This window comes from Pinus tabuliformis, chromosome 2_1 (assembly GCF_031772625.1).
Source record: "Pinus tabuliformis cultivar Carrire ecotype Pingquan chromosome 2_1, CPIR1, whole genome shotgun sequence".
Lineage (NCBI taxonomy): Eukaryota > Viridiplantae > Streptophyta > Pinopsida > Pinales > Pinaceae > Pinus > Pinus tabuliformis.
Window position 1 is genome coordinate 246017848 of NC_142299.1, and position 19602 is coordinate 246037449.

A 19602-nucleotide genomic window follows, 5' to 3' on the forward strand; every position below is an offset into this window, starting at 1 on the left:
CCTATGCAAATCCCCAAATCCTCCAACCCACTACAACTACATCAAATTTGCAGCCCACAAGCTGCCTCCACACTGAGGAAAATGCGCAAAATTGGATAACTCTTGCAATTTACACTTTGTGGAAGCCGGAAAATGGACTCCCCAACTTCCTTACTATGGAGACACTCGAAGTTGTCTTAAAAGGGGGTAGAATTTCACCTAAAAGACCTATGCTAAACAACACTCTTGCTCTTGTGCTCAACATCTCCAAGAGAGTTCGATTTTATGAAATAATATGGAGAAAAGATAACCTAAAATCCTCCCTCTCCAATATTAAGTATTCCAATGCCTTAGCCTCCCTTGGTGGTCCCCACTCTCCAGTAATTCGACCTCCTCCCTTGGTGGTTTGAATGACCTTCTTGGTGTCCCCCACATTCCACTAACATTTTGATTTCCCTTTCTCCTAATGTGCATGGCCTTTCTTGCCTCCAAAATTAAAGTGGGGTCTACTCCACCCAGTGTTCCTAAGTTATCCAAGTCACCAAAATTCACCTCTAATGTCAAAATTGCAAAATTGGATTATACTTATCATGTTGTTTTTAGTTGGGGCCATCACAAAAAAGGCGAGTCAGAGGAGAGAGAAGAACAAAGTCAAAGAACAAAAATTTATTTCTATTTGACTAGAGTTTGACTTTATAAGAGCTTGCACGTGTGGTATGAAGTAGTTGCAGGCTGAAATTTGACCATAGTTGCAAGTTTGAAAACCCTGAAGCTTGACCAGATTGGAGCAAGTTTGTCCAGTGTTGACTTTGTCTTTGGAGTTGACTTGGAGGAGGGTTTGGACTTGACCTCTTGGTGGTAATTTGGTCTTGGCCTTGGACATCTCATTTTGAGAAGGATTATTGGGTTTTCCCCTTGTGGGTTCTGCCTTGGCTAGTAGCCTAATTTTGGTGTCTCTTATCTCTTTGTGATCTCTACATTTTCCTGAAAGATTGAATATTTGTATAATCATTTGATGAATAAAATATAAGAAGTAATAAAGAAGATGTTACAAAGGAAAATGGCCTCCTCATCAGCTTAAAGGAGAAGAGCAGGATGATTGAAAGACTGACCAAGTTCACAGGCCCATTTGTCAAGCTAACATTGTCTAGGAACTAGCAACCTGCTTTATAAAGCTTCCTAGCAATGCATAAGGTGCGTTAGTGCCTAGGGTAACTCTGTTTGTTACCTCGGGAAGGGCGTTAGTCAACCTAAATGAGTTTCCATGGGTCAAAGGAACAAGTTGACTGAGAAATATCCCAATATTCACTCCTATGTCAGCTCATAAAAGCAGGGAAACATCAAGATTCAACCTGTTTGGAGGAATTACTATTCCTAACGGAGTCTACAAATGGGAAAGAGCACAAAAGCATGGAAACATCTCTGCTTTTGCCCAAAGGAACTCATGAAGGATTTGGCAAGGCTTATCCTCTCATGCTATATATGTGAGGCTAGGGCCATTGTGGAAAAGGTCGAAACATTTGAAAGGATTGCCTATTTGACTGTTGAGACTAGTCTCTGACTAAGGCATTGCAAGAGGTTAAGAAGGGAGAGAGAGAGAGGAGTTGGAGGAGTAAGGGAAGGTTGATATAGCCGATGGTTGTAATCACCCTTTACTATTATCAATATAGAACTGTAATTGTGTTGTCCACTCCATGGCGTTGGTAGTGTAATTTGTTTACATATTTATGCAATGTCGTTATTATGAGTGGCTTAGATACATGTAATTAGATATCTTTATATGTTAGTGCATTGATTTTCAAAGTTATATGTTGTGATATTACGCCTTGTCTTATCTATGTGTAGGTTTTGATCTAGAGCTAGCTGAGGGGTCTTCCACTCCGCTACTTTGCGCTCACCAGCAATACCACACCAAGGCTTGAGGTAATAAGCCCTTCCTCCTTTGATTCTCATTTGTTTAACATAGATATGCATGCATCTTTGTGCTCGCTGCAGCTAATTTGACAGTCTTCCAAGGATCCTGGGAAGATCCTAGAGGGTATCTCTGTCACCAAACACCCATGCATTAATCCCTATAGTAGAATTGTCAACTCCACTGGGGACTACACTTAGTTCTCAGTTTTCTCCCAGAAATTTCCTAGATCTCTCTTTCTTCCAAGCCTTCCTGTATTTCTTGATCCCCTTTCCGACCACTCAAGACTATACAACACCCTTCTCTCTGTGCTCAGCCCTAGATTTGATCCCCACAACCTTCTTTTTAAGCCTTTTTCCTCACTAACACTGTCTGCTAGTGTAAACGGTGCTTTATAAAGCACTGTGGCCTCACAAAGTGCATTAGTGCAGCCACTAACTCTTTGTACCCTCTGTTACAGTGCGTTAGCCAGCCATTTCTTGATAAACAAACTGCTCTGTGACCTCATGGGTTGGGAAATTTTCTTGTAGACTGATCAGGGATCTGCAGTTGTGCATGTTTGATTGATATCTATCTCTTAAACAAATTTATTTTTTTAGAGAAATAGCTTTACTTCTTAAAGTTTTTTTTTTTTGCATAAAGAGAAAATACAAAATTTTACTGTTTTTGCTTAGTTGGTTAGATCTGCATTTATTTGGTTTCAAAAGTTGTTAGTGAGAATTGTTAGTTTTGTCGGTTGTGATTGTGTTTTATTGAATTGGATGCATGGTATATATATTGACATATAAATGACTCTTCCTTTGTAGAAGCAACTTATTCATCGAAAGTGAAATTTAAAAGCATTGTTTTTGCATGATTTGAGTCAGGCATATAAATGACTCTTCCTTTGTAGAAGCAACTTATTCATCGAAAGTGAAATTTAAAAGCATTGTTTTTGCATGATTTGAGTCAGAGTCCCACATAACTTCATACGTCAACACCCCCACAAAAGACTTTAACAAAGTACATTTAAAATTTACATAATAAAATCAATCATCAACTCTTTTTTGAGTAAACACGTACTAGTTTAGGCTAGGATCTTGGGTTGCAGTTGTTAGTTAATTTCCCAAGATCATGCACCGAAACTAGTGTCATTAACAAGGGAAATCCTTCTGCACTCATACTATCTGGGACCACTCCAATAAAAGCGGAGCTAAATACGAGACAACATCGGACTGTAAATGAAGATAGCCCACCTTCGCTTACATCTCCTTTGGGTATTCTGTGTATCAGAGATCCCTTCGGGGATATCGAAGGTGAGTCGGGGACTCAGGTATCCTGCCCACACAACGTACTATCTGCGACTATGTCCCCCCTGGTAGTGTCTATGATTTGACCATAGTGGCCATACTTTTAGGGACAAACACAAGTTAATTGGGGTGGGCTGCCCTGGTACCTAACATAGACTAACCTACTCTGTCTTTGGTTTTTGGGAGGGTGCTCGTCTTCACGAAAGTACTTGGCCCCTTAATCTGAGGTTTGGGTGAAGCTCAAGAGTAATCGTAACTGTACATTTGGCCAACTCTCTCTTTTATCCATTGTGATACTGGGTTTCATCTCGAGCAAACGGTGATTATCAAACAAGGTCATACCCTCTACTTGTTGATTGATTTCTTTAGAGTATTTTTTATTTTTTAGGTGCCAGCTTGTTATCACCGAAAATTTAATAAATATCATTGTAAAATCTATTGATAAAAATTTTCAGTCACTGTGGCTACATCCGACCCTAGTTGTTAATCTAGACGGCTTTTAGGTCTTCCCCCACTCATTGTGGAGGATCCGCCGAGCCCTAGTGAACCGGATTACCCATCCTCGGGCAATCAATCTCCAAGATCTAACACTGGATTAGTTTGGACATCCCATGATTCAAGCTTACTGGAAGATTTCTTTACTTAAGGTTTCATTCCTCCATACAATCCTTCAATCATGAATCCCTGTTGGGACCACTCTTGATTTCAGTTGCATTTGTACCTCCTATGTCTTTTGTTGGACCTACACCTACCATCCCATCGACGACTAACGGGTCGTGGGCTTTTGTGGACACTTTTGGTCCACCGCCACCTCCCCAGTCGACAGTTAGTACCATACCTCTAATGGAAAACCTTGTTGTCTCGATTGTCCCATGTTTGAACCCTATCGTGTCACCCAATGCGAGTGGAACCCAGTGCATACCGGTTTCTGCCCCTTTTGTGTTAGCTCCTAGACCTTCAACAAGTGCTACATATAGCGCTCCTTATAACGCTACATATAGCACAGGTCCCTTAAACAACCCTTTTGGTTGGAATCCATTTTTCAGTTCCAACCCCCAAGTTCAGATGCTTGGGGACACAGTTCCCAATATTCATATACCGACCAGGAACGTTACAGTTCCCCCTCCATTCACAGGACAACAGGGACAATCATTAATTGACATGAACCCTCCTTATGTTAGTCAAGGACCTATAGTTAATTACGTGGCAAGCAGGATCCCTCAACAAGGTCTCGCTCAATCCATATGGGCACCCCACTCTCAACCTCAAATGAGTCAAGGGGGCATTCCTTATCTTGGGAGCACTTACATCCCCCAGTCTAACAATCCCTATGGACAACCACAATACACGACTGTACCCCAAGGAAATTACTATTCCATGCATCCTGCGTATAGTATTGGGAACAACACGATGGGAGGACCGCAAGGATCCTCAAGTCATGTGTCATTGCCTTGGTCCGATTCAGGGGCATCAAACACTTTGTATTTTTTGCAATGCTTGATATCCTCGACTTGTACAAACTCACCAATGACCCCGTTTATCGCAACTTACTTTGGCCTCCAATCCCACACAAAATTCCCACAGACATCCCGAAGTTTGAAGGGAAACAAGGTGAGGATCTGGGTACGCACATCACCACTTATCATTTATGCTACATTTCTAACTCCATGGTGGATGATAGTATCCGGCTACAGATTTTTCCCCGCACCCTTACTAGCAATGCAGCCAAGTGGTAGATTGAGTTACCATGCGCGTCAGTTAATACCTTTGGCGCTTTAGCGATGGAATTCTTAAAGCACTTTCAGCTGCCCATCCGCTACAAAATTGGGACGGAACTCCTTACTTCTTTATGTTAGGACACCACCACCCACATCTCTGATCACATCCATGAATGGAGACGTAGGTAGAGGCTAGTCAAAGCTCCCCTCCCAGATTATCTATTAGCGGATTGGTTCTGCAAATCTCTTCTCCCTCAAATCGCTAAAGATGTCACCTTAGGTGGTGTGGTCACGAAAGACCAATCCATTCGTCATGCCCAACACTTAGATTTGATTTATTCACAGTCTGGCACATTATACAACGTCATTCCCAATGCCCCTAGAAACTCCAATGCTCCTGCTACTCAGCAACCCGGTGCGCACGCTGATGGTATTATTGGTGCTACCTCCGAGGCTGCTGTAAAACAACTTAGCGATCACATTGCCCAGTTGTCAGTTAACCCCGCTAACCAATCAATTGCTCTTCCTATTGCTGCGATAAACTCTGTGCAGTCTACACAAAAACTGGCAGTAAGAACAAGAAGAACAAGAAAAAGACCGCTCCTTCTGAAGAGCAGTCAACCAAGCAGTACAACCCAAAGTAGAAAGTTGTTGCGCCTCCTGATAATGGAAAGGACAAACATGCCAAATTCCTTTGCAAAATCTGCGCGAAAGACCAAATGACACATAGTTGTCTGTGTCTCCACGAATGCAAAGGTTTCCTTGCTCAAAAGGACACTGGCTGGACCCCTGTGGTCCTAAACAACCCTTTCCTTGCTCAACAGCAGCAACACATTAATGCAAACCAACCCCAACCCTGGCAAGGGGGCCACGATGGTTCGCATCATCCTTCAGCTGGTGAAGAACCATCTACCGTTTACACCTTTGAAATAGTAGATCTTCAAACAAGATCCAAAACATATGGAGCTCTACTCGCTAATGTTGAGGAAGCCTCCTCGAGTCAAAACCCACTGCCGCCTAACGATCTTCATATCGAAAGGTCGGTTGTTGATCTTGTGATTCGCCCCCCAAAAAGGGCACTTCGTCGCACAATGCATAATACATCTGCATGTGCTGCCCAAAACTATAATATTGTAGAAGATTTGGCGCAAGCACTATCAGCTATGTTGGCGCTCGAAGTATTACAAACCTGTCCAGCACAAAGAAAAGCTCTGCTTTCGGCAAATGGTGGGGTAGACCCTCAGGATTCCATTCTTGCAATTTTCGATATGGACAAATGTAAACCTCCCCTTTAACATCAGCTTGCATTTCAGGTGAAAGTATTTTCGAAAGCGCGAGGAGTAGACAGAACTGTCATTGACGAAGGTGCCTCAACATGCGTCATGTCGGCTTCATGTTGGCTCACTTTGGGTTCTCCAATGCTATCACCATCGTCAAATTCACGTAAAGCTTTTGACGGCCACACTTTCATCCCAAAAGGTTACCTAGCCAACTACTCCATCACTTTGAGTGGGAAAATGGTAACGATGGATATAAAAATAGTGGATCGAAAACTCGACTATAATCTAGTGTTGGGTCGCAGTTGGACTTACGTCATGACCACCATTTTGTCTATTGTCTTTCGCATCATCCTATTTCCATTGGATGCAAGGATAGTCACAGTGGACTAGTTGTCCTTTTGCACCCCAGATTACTCCCTATTACCTACCAGCTCTGTACCCTTAGTGGGTGGTGTTCCTGACTCTTATGTTAGTATCAGTACCGGTCTATTGAAGGGCTCTTCCCTGATGGGTTGTTTTCCTCTCCCACTGCCCGCGGTTCCATAGACAGTCTCTATGGTTTCATCCATTCCTCATGAACCGACCAATCCTTGGATCCTCCCGGCCCCTTCAGACATTGACTCTTACGGAGAACAAATGTTGCTATCAACAGCTGAATTGGCCTACCAAGCCATTCAATTTGCATTCGAATCTCTGGTCACTTTGGTCACGACCAACGCTACCACCTCCTCTCCCATAAATGCCCTTTCTAACGATCTCCTTAATCAAGTCCTACCTTCGGACGAAGCTATTCGAGAGATCATATGTTTAGAAGAATGACCTTGGGAGGACTCTCACCACCGTGTTTCGATATTTGATTCAGACACGATGCCTATTCAAATCTTGTCATTTGACGCACTTGAAATCATTCCCTCACCTTATACAACTATCCAAACTTTCAATTTAGAAGGGAACATGGGCAATCTTTCAAAGACATTGCTCATCGATATTTTTGTAAGATAGGCATCATGGAAAAAATCCAAGTTGGAGTTGATTGCACTCCTGAGGAAATTGCAAGCTTCACCTGCCTTTTTAAGGAATTTTGCGATGTACTTGCTTAGTCTTATGAGGAAATGCCCGGCATAGATCCATCTATTGTCGAGCATGATATTAAGGTATATGACAATGCCAAGCTTGTTCGTCAAAGGCTTCGACCAATCCACCCCCACAAAATTGTAGTCATCAAGACTGAGGTGGAAAGATTGTTACGTGTTGGTTTCGTCTACCCTGTTCCCTTAACAGAATTGGTTTCCAATCTGGTTCTTGTCGATAAGAACAGGGTACCATCCGTGTTTGTATCAACTATCGAGACTTGAACGCTACGTGTCCAAAAGATAATTATCCAAAACCGTTCATCGAACAAACAATCGACGACTGCACCGGTTGTGAATCCTTCTCATTCATTGATGGTTTCTTAGGTTATAACCAGATCACCATAAAACTGGCAGACCACCACAAAACTGCCTTCATTTTCCCTTGGGGAATCTTTGCGTATCGAAAACTCCCATTCGGTTTAAAGAATGCTAGAGAAAAATTTCAACAGGCCATGGACTACACATTCCACGATATCAGACATATTGTTCAGGCTTACTTGGATGACCTCCCATCCCATTCCAAGAAGCTAGCTCAACACCTAGTTCATTTACGAGCAATTTTTCTTAGGTGCAGGTTCTATAACATACGTCTGAATCCGCATAAATGCATTTTCTTTTTCGAGTCTGGACGCCTACTTGGTTTCATTGTCTCCAAGTACGGGATTAGGGTTGATCCTGATAAGGTAAAGGCAATTACTCAATTGCTCGAACCGCAATCGATTTTGCAACTCCAATGTTTGCAAGGGAAAGAAAACTTCTTATGACAGTTCATCGTAAATTACGCCGAGTTGACGAAAGGCTTTATGTGCCTGCTCAAGAAGGGAGTACCATACTTGTGGGATGATCAAGCCCAATGATCATTTGATACCTAGAAAAAGGCACTTATATCAGCCCCACTTCTTAGTACTGTCAACTATGGGCGCGACTTTCTCCTCTACCTGGTAGTCTTGCCATCCTCTCTTGGAATGGTGTTGGTCCAAACGCACGATGATCTGAGTGAGCATGTGATCTATTATCTATCGAAAGGCCTGGATGGGGCTGAAATCAGATATTCACATGTGGAAAAGTTGTCCTTGGCAGTTGTCTTTTTTGTCAATCGATTCCCACATTATATACTGTTGCGACAAACTACCGTCACGCTTTGGAGAATCACATGAGACACATTTTGTCTCATCAATTCATTGGAGGAAAATATTCCAAATGGATAGTTATCCTCCAACAATTTGATTTTGTTTTCGTCATTGCCAAGGCGAAAAAATCCATAGTCTTCGCTGAACATTTGTCAGATATTCCCATTGTCTATCCCAAAGAGATAGCCCAAGATCCTCTCCTGGATGAAGTTATCTATCTGATCGAATCTACTGACCCTTGGTATGGTGACATTCTTGTCTACCTCCAAATGCAATGTTTCCACCCTGAACTATCGTTAGGTGACCGTTGTGGCGTCCGCCACCAAGCACGGCACTATCTAGTGCTAGACGATACTTTATATCATCGTGGCACTGATACAGTTCTTCGACGTTGCCTCACTCATGAAGAGGTGGAACACGTTTTAAATGACTACCATGCTGGGGCATGTGGCGGTCATCTTTCTAGCATATCTACTACTCAGAAAATTTTACGTGCAAGCTACTATTGGCCAACCTTGTTTCAAAGATTGTATCAAGGCTATCTGGCAATGCCACCCTTGCCAAGTGTTTACAAAGAAAATGAGCACTCCTCCGGCCCTATTACACCCGGTCATCTTTGTCGACCCTTTTGCCAAATAGGGTATCAACTTTGTCACATGCAACCCCACTCCTCTGCTAGACACAACTACATTATTGTAACGGTGGACTATTTCACAAAATGGGCCAAAGCCCTTCCCACTTTCTAGGTTGATGGAGAAACCGCGGCGCTATTCCTGTTCAATCAGGTTATCTGTCGCTTCGGTGTGCCCCACACGATCGTTACAGACCATGGGTCTCATTTTCAGAATCACATGATGTCTAACTTAACATTGTTGCTCGGTTTTCGCCAGGACCAATCGTCCTCCTACTATCCCCAAGCCAATAGCCAATTAGAAGCTGTTAATGGCGTCTTAAAGACCATGATCCGCAGGTTAGTAGGGAATCACAAAACCCACTGGCATCAAATGTTATATCCTGCGTTGTGGGCATACTGAACTTCAGTAAAAACAGCTACAGGCTTTACACCTTTTCAACTAGCTTATGGCCTGGAAGCAGTTTTACTTATCGAGTGTCAGATTCCTTGCTTACAAATCGTTGTTGAACTCTTGCTCAGCACCATTGCCGAAGAAGAGCACCTGTTATACCCCAATCAACTGGATAAAACCCGTTGAGATGCCGAATTGACACTCGAAGCTCACAAGCATCGGGTCAAAGCCCAGTACGACAAAAAGGTCAAGCCTCGTTCTTACCAAGAGGGTGATCTTGTTTTACTCTATGATAAAAAACATGACCTCTTGGGGGCAAGAACACTTCGACCCTTATGGCTTGGTTCATATGTGGCACGAAAGCCCTCTCAAAAGGGGCATATGAACTTCAGGAATGGGAAGGCATCCTACTCGCTGAGCCTCGAAACGGGCTCTATCTGAAAAAGTATTATGCCTAGTACTACACTAGGCATGTGCTTTGTAATTTTATGTATTTATAAGTTTTGCTTCTTTTTGATGTGACTAGATTTTTTTGGTATTTTTTGTAGTTGTCTCATACATATTTCTCGTTGTGCAGATGTCTTCATTACCCTTAGCATACAGGATGTGGATGGTGCCACTCGTCACACATGACACATTGCATCAGTTGCTTGGGTCATTTACACACCTGAGTCGGAACTGCTTTGTTCAAGGGGAGTCTTTCTTGGTACTGCCACCAATAATATTACTGAGTATATGTCTGTAATTTCACTTCTCATTAAAGCGCCATCTCGGAATATCTCCAATCTGGTGGTCAGATTAGACTCTCAGTTTGTTGTCATGCAATTGAAAAATGATTATCACATTCGTAATCCAATCTTGTTACATCATTATTTAAGGGTACGACTCTTGGAACGTCAATTTGAGTTTATTGCATATGAACACATTCCTTGAGAATTTAATGTAGTTGCTAATTCATTGGAAAACTATGTGTTAGATTGGCATTTGTCTCATTTATTATAGATACATGTATGAAAGTAAATATTTACACAGTTAAAAATTTACAAAAAACACTTAAAAAACATTTACATCATAAAATACCAATATATATATATATCGAATCCAGTCTTTTACATCAGAAAATTTCCCAAAACTTGGGTGTTTTTAAGTACAAAATGGCTACTAAGCCTCGCTATAAATACCCACTGGCTATACCAAGCGCCTGCTAACAAAGCCTACTTCTCATGGAAAGACAATACATTTCTAGCTATCCTCCGAAGAGGAACCATAAATCGCTCAAGCACACTAACCATGTGTCCGCTGCATGTGAGCGGGAATCTCCCTCATAAGAAGGGGGGAACACCCATACTCAGACCTTCGAGGTTCCTCAAAACCTGGCGAAGACTCTGAGCATCACCCCTACCTTTGGGTAGTTTACCACCTCACCTCACTTGGCGAGGCTCACCTGCAGGTTGCACCAGTGCCACATCTGTGTCAAGCAAAACGCTTCATGTCAATACTTGTTCACCTATAAAATCAACAAAAAAAATACATAAACATTCAAAAGCTCAAAAATACTTTAAGTACTCTAAAAAAACCTTCTTACCTTGAGGGCCCCAGTTTGTACCAGGTGGCAAGATCAAGTCAAGATCACCTGTAAAGTCCATGCCCTCATAAGCATAGTCATCTATCATCACGATCTGACCACTGAGCCATTCGAATAAATCCTCTTGGAAAAAATGCATGGGTCCCCCTCCAGTGCGAGGATTGAGAGATGTCCATTGCCTCTGCCTAGGCTCTCTCGGATCAAGTGGACCTAAAATCATCTGTGGTCGCATAATTGACACCCTCTCAAGTATATGTTATAAAGGATATAATGAGAGTACCATACCCAAAACTCTGTTGGGTCAAAGTCTTACATGCAGTCAACACTGCCTTCAACTGACAAAGCACCGCCTCACACTAGTTGAAGATCTGCGGCTAGACACAATCAATGGCAAGCAATAGTCAGGCCTTTGTCGCAACATTGGGACTTTTAGACCCCACCAAGCACACAATCATCCATAATATAGCCCTCATAGAACTGGATCTGATCCGTTCTATAGCGACCCTATTGCTCACAAGTCCGCTCTCAAGGATACAATAAGCTCGGACCAGCTCTAAGGTGGATTGAGGATCAAGCCTACCATCGGTCAAGTTTTCTAGTGATCCTCTACACGATAAACTAGTCAGAAAATATATGTCATATCTGTTGATCAAAAGCTCATGGTCCCCGATCCTGAACACCCCTTGGTGTTCATCCCAACGCTGAATGATATAGCTTAAAAGTTCCTCCTGACCTTTCATCAGGTCAAGCTATGCATATTTCATCAAACCACATTGGCACAATGCAAGTATACAAGCTTTATAATTTCGCATAAGTAATTCCTGTCGATCATGGGCCCATTCTCTCCATAAACTAGTCATGATTGATCAAAACCTGCACAAATCAACCCAAAAATAGTGCAAATGGGGCGAAAATGCTTTGGAAATCACTTGCTGGGGTTTTAGAAAGCGTCCCCATGCAATAACGCCCCCAATTATGGAAAACAGGGGGGACTAACGCCCTCCTCCAGGTTGTGAAGGGCGTTTAACGCTCCCTCTAGACCTAGAAGGGGGCATTAGTCGCATTTAATGACCTAGGGCTTCCCCAATCTCTAAAAATCCACCCCCAATGTAGCCAAAAAAGGTTAAATAATGCAGGAAAAAGGTTTTGGCATCTACCTAGGACATACGGCAAGTTGAATGGTCACCTGGATTGCCCGCAATCGTTTGTGGAAGATCTGCTCCTCTTTAGCTCCAAAACACTCTCACAACACTAAAATGATGCAAATGGTGAAAGTGGAGGCTCAAAAACTCCCTTATAGTCACTCTGGAGGTATGATATTTCATTTCATTTCCTATGATATTTATCAGGCGCCATGTCCACATATTATCAGAAATTACTCATGTTTTGATGAAAGGACTTTCAGGGCTGAATTGCAGAAATGACTGTGTTCGATTCTCAATGAGTGCTTTCTTTTATGGGATCTTTTCTTGCTCTTGAACTGAAAAATCCCCAAGTTTTTGTCATCGGGCTCGTTAAACTCTATGATGACAGTATGAGCGCTTTCTTTTTTGGGACTCTTTCTCACTCTTAAATTGAAAAATGCCGAATTTTTTCCCTTCTTCGGGCTCATTAAATCTACGAAGAAGGAATGAGTAGTTCTTTTACCTCTTTTTCCTCGCTCATTAAACTGAAAAAATATACCTCGAGTTTTCTTCATTTGACTCGTTAAAATTTGATGAAGATCTATTGAGTTTGTCGTCGCGTGACTCATTAAAAATTCACGACGAATATCGAGTTTAGTCTGTCTCCTCGTACTCGTAACAAAATGAGGCAAACATCTATTGAGCATAGGTTTATCTCTTTATTTGGACTTAGTAGATTAACTTATGGAAAAGGAACCTTTTTGGGTATACTATTAAACCTTTGTCGCACCCAGTTAAAAACTATGACAAAGGGACCACCCTGGAGTCGCTCTTTACGATCTTTTCAGACTCTTGAAATATGAAAAGACCACCGAGTTTACCCATCTGGACTCATTAAACTAATCAAATGAGGAATAGAGTCGCTCTTTACGATCTTTTCAGACTCTTAAAATATGAAAAGACCAATGAGTTTACCCATCTAGACTCACTAAATTAATCAGATGGGGAAAGTGGACAATACAATTGCTTTGTGTCAGTATTTTGAAAAGAGTTTTTTGGCAGTAGTCGCTCCCTTGAACATGGCACTCCCTCAGCAAAACCTTCCTTGTGACGGCCTCTCAATATGAACCTTACCATCCTATGAGTTTAGCCTATATACCCCGATGTTCTTGCATCCCTATATCCTAACACTCTTTGGTGTTCATGAGTCTAGTGCTGCATGGTTAAAACCTTTGTGTCGTGCCTTCTATTGTTCAAGGGAAAACCTTTATCTTTTGTTTCCTCCATCAAACCATCAAGCATATTCTTCCATCATGCCCTTTGTCATTTTGACTCAATGCTCAAACTATTCTTCAAAAAAAAATTATCCTTGTCACGTTTCAGGTCGACTGATGTAGGACACATTATTGCTTGCCTTTGTACAAGTCTCTTCCTATAGACTTCAACACTCTATCTAGGAAGCAGACCCAGAAACACTTCAGTTCCTTGGAACTTGTAGACATCAGTGGCAGGTTAACTTGTGTTTGGTTAGGGGTTTTCATTATTGGCTCATGGTTAAACGATTCTATGAGTGTTCGATGGCAAAAACATTATTCACGCATGCTAGAGTGTATTGTGCATCTTGGAGGCCACCACCATTATTGGTGGCCATCCTCGCGTCTGTTAAGGGTCTCCATTATTGATTGGTAATTAGATGATTTCAATGTTCATACATGTTTGACCTCAACGCCTTTATTAACATGTATCGAACTATGTTGTTACGATGAAACGGAAATCAAGACCTTGGGTAGAGGCTTACAACACTCAGCCTTGTATCCTCTCCCAAGTTGTGTTTATTGTTTTTTGGAGACAGCTCATCAAAATGATCTTATTATGACACATGTTCTGCATTGTGCTTATCGGCGGCCACTATCGTCATATCTCTTTGTTGACAAATCACTCTGACATAGCTACTAAGCGTGGGAATGCCCGACTCAAGACATGATTTTAGTTGTTTTATATATATGTGTTGTATAAAGTTTCTCGTATTCCCGAAGCTCTGATCCTCTCTTTTTTCCAAAGAAAATGACAATTATGTATAAAGTATTTCGGCCATCGTCTCTGCCTTTGATCTCACACTTTAGGGGGCATCTGTTACACAGGAAAATGACCTCCTCATCATCTTAGAGGAGAAGAGTAGGATGACTGAAGGACTGACCAAGTTCACAGGTCCATTTTTCAAGCTAACATTGTCTAGGAACTAGCACCCTGCTTTATAAAGCTTCCTAGAAATGCATCAGGTGCGTTAGTGCCTAGGGTAACTCGGTTTGTTACATCGGGAAGGGTGTTAGTCAACCTAAATGAGTTTCCATGGGTCAAAGGAACAAGTTGACTGAGAAATATCCCAATATTCACTCCTATGTCAGCTCATAAAAGCAGGGAAACATCAAGATTCGACCTGTTTGGAGGAATTACTATTCCTAATGAAGTCTACAAACGGGAAAGAGCACAAAAGCATGGAAACATCTCTTCTTTTGCCCAAAGGAACTCATGAAGGATTTGGCAAGGCTTATCCTCTCATGCTATATATGTGAGGCTAGGGCCATTGTGGAAAAGGTTGAAACATTTGAAAGGATTGCCTATTTGACTGTCGAGACTAGTCTTCAACTAAGGCATTGCAAGAGGTTAAGGGGGAGAGAGAGAGAGAGGAGCTGGAGGAGTAAGGGAAGGCTGATACAACCGATGGTTGTAATCACCCTTTTCTATTATCAATATAGAACTGCAATTGTGTTGTCCACTCCATGGCGTTGGTAATGTAATTTGTTTACATATTTATGCAATGTCGTTATAATGAGTGGCTTAGATACATGTGATTAGATATCGTTATATGTTAGTGCATTGATTGTCAAAGTTATATGTTGTGCTATTATGCCTTGTCTTATCTATGTGCAGGTTTTGATCTGGAGCTAGCTGAGGGGTCTTCCACTCTGCTACTTTGCGCTCTCCAACAACACCACACGAAGACTTGAGGTAATAATTCCTTCTTCCTGCTTTGATTCTCATTTGTTTAATCCATGCATCTTTGTGCTAGATGTAGCTAATCTGACAGTTTTCCAAGGATCCCGGGAAGATCCTTGAGGGTATCTTTGTCACCAAACACTCGTGCATTAATTCCAATAGCAGAAGACATCTAATATTCACAAGTAATTATCAAGAAGAGAAATTAGGTGTTAAACTCTAATACACTTGGTTTATCAACATGCGGTACTAGTAAGTTTCATTGCAAGGCACACAACTACTTTCTTCCAGACTACACCTCTAGCCTATGTGCTTTTAATGAGATTGCTATCAACTTGCTGAATTATTTTTCTAACAACCTCAGACAGTAGCCCTTCAAAAAGTTCTTAACACTTAGCCAATTTACAATTTCACTTCTTCATTTACCATTAACAATCTTGTTCAATGTAAATCAGCAATACAATCTTTAGCAACAATAATAACTTCAACAATGTAACACCATGAACATAAACACATGTACAATATAGACATGTGCACAACAATTTATAGCTTGAGATGGGTAACTACCAAATGAACTCCCCTTCTTCGATAAATTCGGTTTATAATATACAACTTCATAACACAACAACCAAGGTTGGGCTGAACCACTAGCAGTTCGCTGCCACAACACTTAGGCAATATTCAAAATAATCTTTAGACGATGGTTCTTGCAGACTCTAGGTCTCACATGACCAACCAATTCTTCCCAAGACTTTTGCCCAACTCTTTTTGAGTTTGCACCTTACAACACAACTAGAATCTCACATGAGTCCCAACTTGCCACAGAAACCAAAAAACCTACTCTCATATTAGCTCGGCTAAGCAAGCCTTAGCTTGACTCTGCCATTTGACTTCATTCACTCCCTTGTCTGCATTTCTATTCGCTTATCCTTGTCTTGCTTTAGATCTTACGACTTCACTTGATTGATCCTTCGATCTACCCTTCCACCAAGTGCCTTTAGTTTATTTATACATGACCACCCCTTTGCCAAGTGGTGTGTCTCTTCATTGAGCCGACCCACAATATGTCATGTCAACCTCATCTTGTGCAAAACCGACTTGGAGCGAACTTGTATGACGTGCCACGAGTCACTGTTTCGACCTTTGGCTCTAAAAAATATATACAAGAAACTATAGTCCGTCCTCTTTCTGCACCTTCTTACGAAATTTCAATCCAATTCTCAGAGAAAAAGTTATGATGATTTTCCCCAAATCACCTGTTTGGAATGTAATTCAGGAGTCTACAAAAAGACCAACTTCCTCAGATCATGTCTCCGCAAATATAGCGCAAAAAGCTCTAAAATTTGGACCTGAGATTCAGCGCGATGTTTTCTCAAATGGGTTTTTTTTAGCTTCTGAAACATCGCAGAAAAAAAGTTATAGTGAAAATGCCACGATGACCTGTTTGGAGCAGTGAAACCCTAGAATCCAAAGCTCTGATACCAAATGTTATGAAACCAGCTCAAGAAAAAGATAGAAATGATAGATCAATGCCTTAAAATTCAGCCTCTTAGAGGGGGCAACCTCCTTTACATTACATAGCCGACCTAACAATAATAATATAAAGCCACAAAAATAACAATAGAGGGATTCTATGGGGCACAATAATAACAATATGGGGGCAATAGGGGCACAACAATATTAATAAGGGGTACAACTACAATAGTAATGGGGTAATCACTAGTATTATAGGGACCCAACAAAGCCGTTAATGTTGATGCTGCTAATCAAGGGCTTGCTACTGCTGATATAAATCAGATTTATTGTACTATTTCTCTCTGCTGAATTATTGAAGATAAAAGAAGATTTGATCAAAGGGTTTCCCCACACATTGTGGGGTTTGTCCCTGGCTAGCCGCCGCATCTTTTGTCTCTTGTCTTGGCTTGTTTTCTGTCGATCATTTAATGTTCTATCTGCACTTTGCTTTATGTACATGTGATTGCTAATCTGTGGAATATAATAAGAAAAAGAAGTAAACTGTTATAAGCATAGAACATACTATAAATTAACATTATCACACAAAACCTTTTCTAGGTTTTGGAGATCTCATGTTCCTTAGCCTCTTAGACAAAAATTGAGACTAGAACACCTATCTGATGCTACCAAAATCTAACAGATATTCCATCTAGGAAACTCCATTGGAAGAACAAAGATTTTGTTTTTTTACAAATTTTGAAAGATTTGTGCTTGTAAGGTGAGACAAGCATGATTATGAAGCATTGGTATCTCACTTTGGTGACTCCATTATGAAAATGGTATGAAATTGCATTTGAAGTTTCATTATTGGAAATAATATGCAACATATATCTGTATGGGAGTTTCATGAAAGATATTAGGCCATTGATATCCAAAGTATCCCTAGATATCCAAATCACAAGGACAAGGATTCGTTGATGAATTGTTCAAAGTTTGATGGTGACCCTTCTCTGGCCATTTTTCATGTTGTATGATTCCTGAGGTATACATCAGAAAATGATGTGGTACATGAAGATGTATTGATGAAAATTTCTACTCTATCCCTTGAGCATGCAAAAATAGATTGGCTTGTGCATTCTTGCAGTCTAGGAAGCATATCATCCATGGTAGATTTAATTGAGAAGTTTCTCAAGTATTGTGGCTCTAGACTGCAGAATTTTGAAGGCACTTACGAGAAGCTGTGACTGTCCTAAAGCAAGAAGACCTGATGGATCTATTTAAAGATAATGAAGGTATTATTGAAGATGAGGCTGTGGCACTTGGAGGCCTTCAAAACCTCTAGGAAGATAACTATGAAACCAATAATATCCCTGCTGTTCCAAAGAAATACTTATATGACAACTTTGATGAAGATGAAGAGGAAGTGTTGATGGAAGAAGATTCTCCTGGTAATGATCCTATAGATCAAGGAGTATTTAGAGGATGAACATTCAAGCCATGATGATGCTACTATAAGGGATGTCTCGTGCCCAAAAATTGAAGAAGGAAGCATTACTAGACAAACAAAGGAGGCATCATTAAAGGAAACCTGGACTTGGATGAGGAGTGCAATTTTTTTTTACAGGTGAATCCAAGATCATATGTGGTGTGTTTTGAGAACAGTCCCATCTATGATGATAAAATTGTTGCTGAAGAGTACCTCCCAGAAAAGGGAATAGATGAGTTATTTGTCACTAGTTCCAATAAAGCAGGTCATGAACAACCTGTAGATGTTGTTGGCCCCTTATCTGCCCCTGAGAAGATTATTGGTTTAAACTTTATACATCATGGAAAAAATTAATCAATGGAAGTGTGATGAGAACCTAAACACAGAGAACCAGCATGTTGATGTCAGCATCAATAAAGTCGAATTGGAACAAAATTCTAAATCTGGAAGGGCTGATAGAAATCCTGCATTTGAGGGTGGACAGAATTTTCCTAAAGTGGGTATCAAGGAGACTGGGGCTTGTTTCTTCCCTCAGTTTGAAGCATCAGTGGACCTGATATCATTTTCAAACTATTTGGCAACATTAGCAAGTTTTAATGCAGGGCCAGAAGAATGTAAGAGAAGTAAGGGGAATGACCCTATCAAAGGTTTATTGTGTAAATACAGCAGGAATGATGAGGGTAGAGGACAGCCAATCAAGGAGGGCACTTCCTACGTATGAGATCTGATAAGAACTCTTGTGATGAATGGTGTGAAGGCTTCAATAGCTGTAAGAGGAGCAAGATTTCCTCCAGCAATGTGAACCTCCCAGAGGACCAGTATGGTGGAAAAAAGGGAAATTCATGATTGTATGCCCAAGGATCGAATAGATATTGGGACAGTTGATAACTAGTCAGCATATGATATCTTATTGTCATCCAAGGCCTGAACAAGGCAGTGATATGTGCCATATTTTGAAGTTTGACCAACTTCCTGTTTATGATACTGAGAGCCCAGACTTCAAAGAATATCATATTTCAGCATTTAAATCTAGATTTGAAAAATATCATGTCCCAACTTCAAGTTTGAGGGATTCCCTATAGGATAATTATGTTTTTGTTGGGGATTCTTTTCCAGACAGGCATACCTTTTTCCTGTCCCGAAAATTCATATCAGATATAGCTATTTCAGTGAAGCTTGATATTAGTCTGGATTTGATCATCTTGATAAGGTCGAAAAAGTGCCTTTGGATATTCTGCTGGTAAAAAAATGAATTCAATAGTAACTTTGGTACTTGTGAAGATGAATATGGCAAAGATTTGAACGATGATTAGTATTACAACCAGGGGGAGTAAATGTCTTTACATTATAATTGGCATGGGTAGTAGTATTTCGCGATATTGTAAGTATGATGATCAAGATCTCATGGGGTTTAAAAATTTGAGAAGACAAGGGTTCTCCTTTTACCCTGTCCAAACAGAAGATGAAGATGACGGAGCTAGGGCACTCC

General features: G+C 41.0%; 1 long non-coding RNA gene across 4 annotated transcripts in view; it reads right to left on the bottom strand.

The window, feature by feature from the left end:
* LOC149199607 (uncharacterized) overlaps positions 1-19602 on the bottom strand; it is an 82243-nt gene that overhangs the window by 36956 nt on the left and 25685 nt on the right. The gene's annotated exons all lie outside the window — the stretch shown is intronic.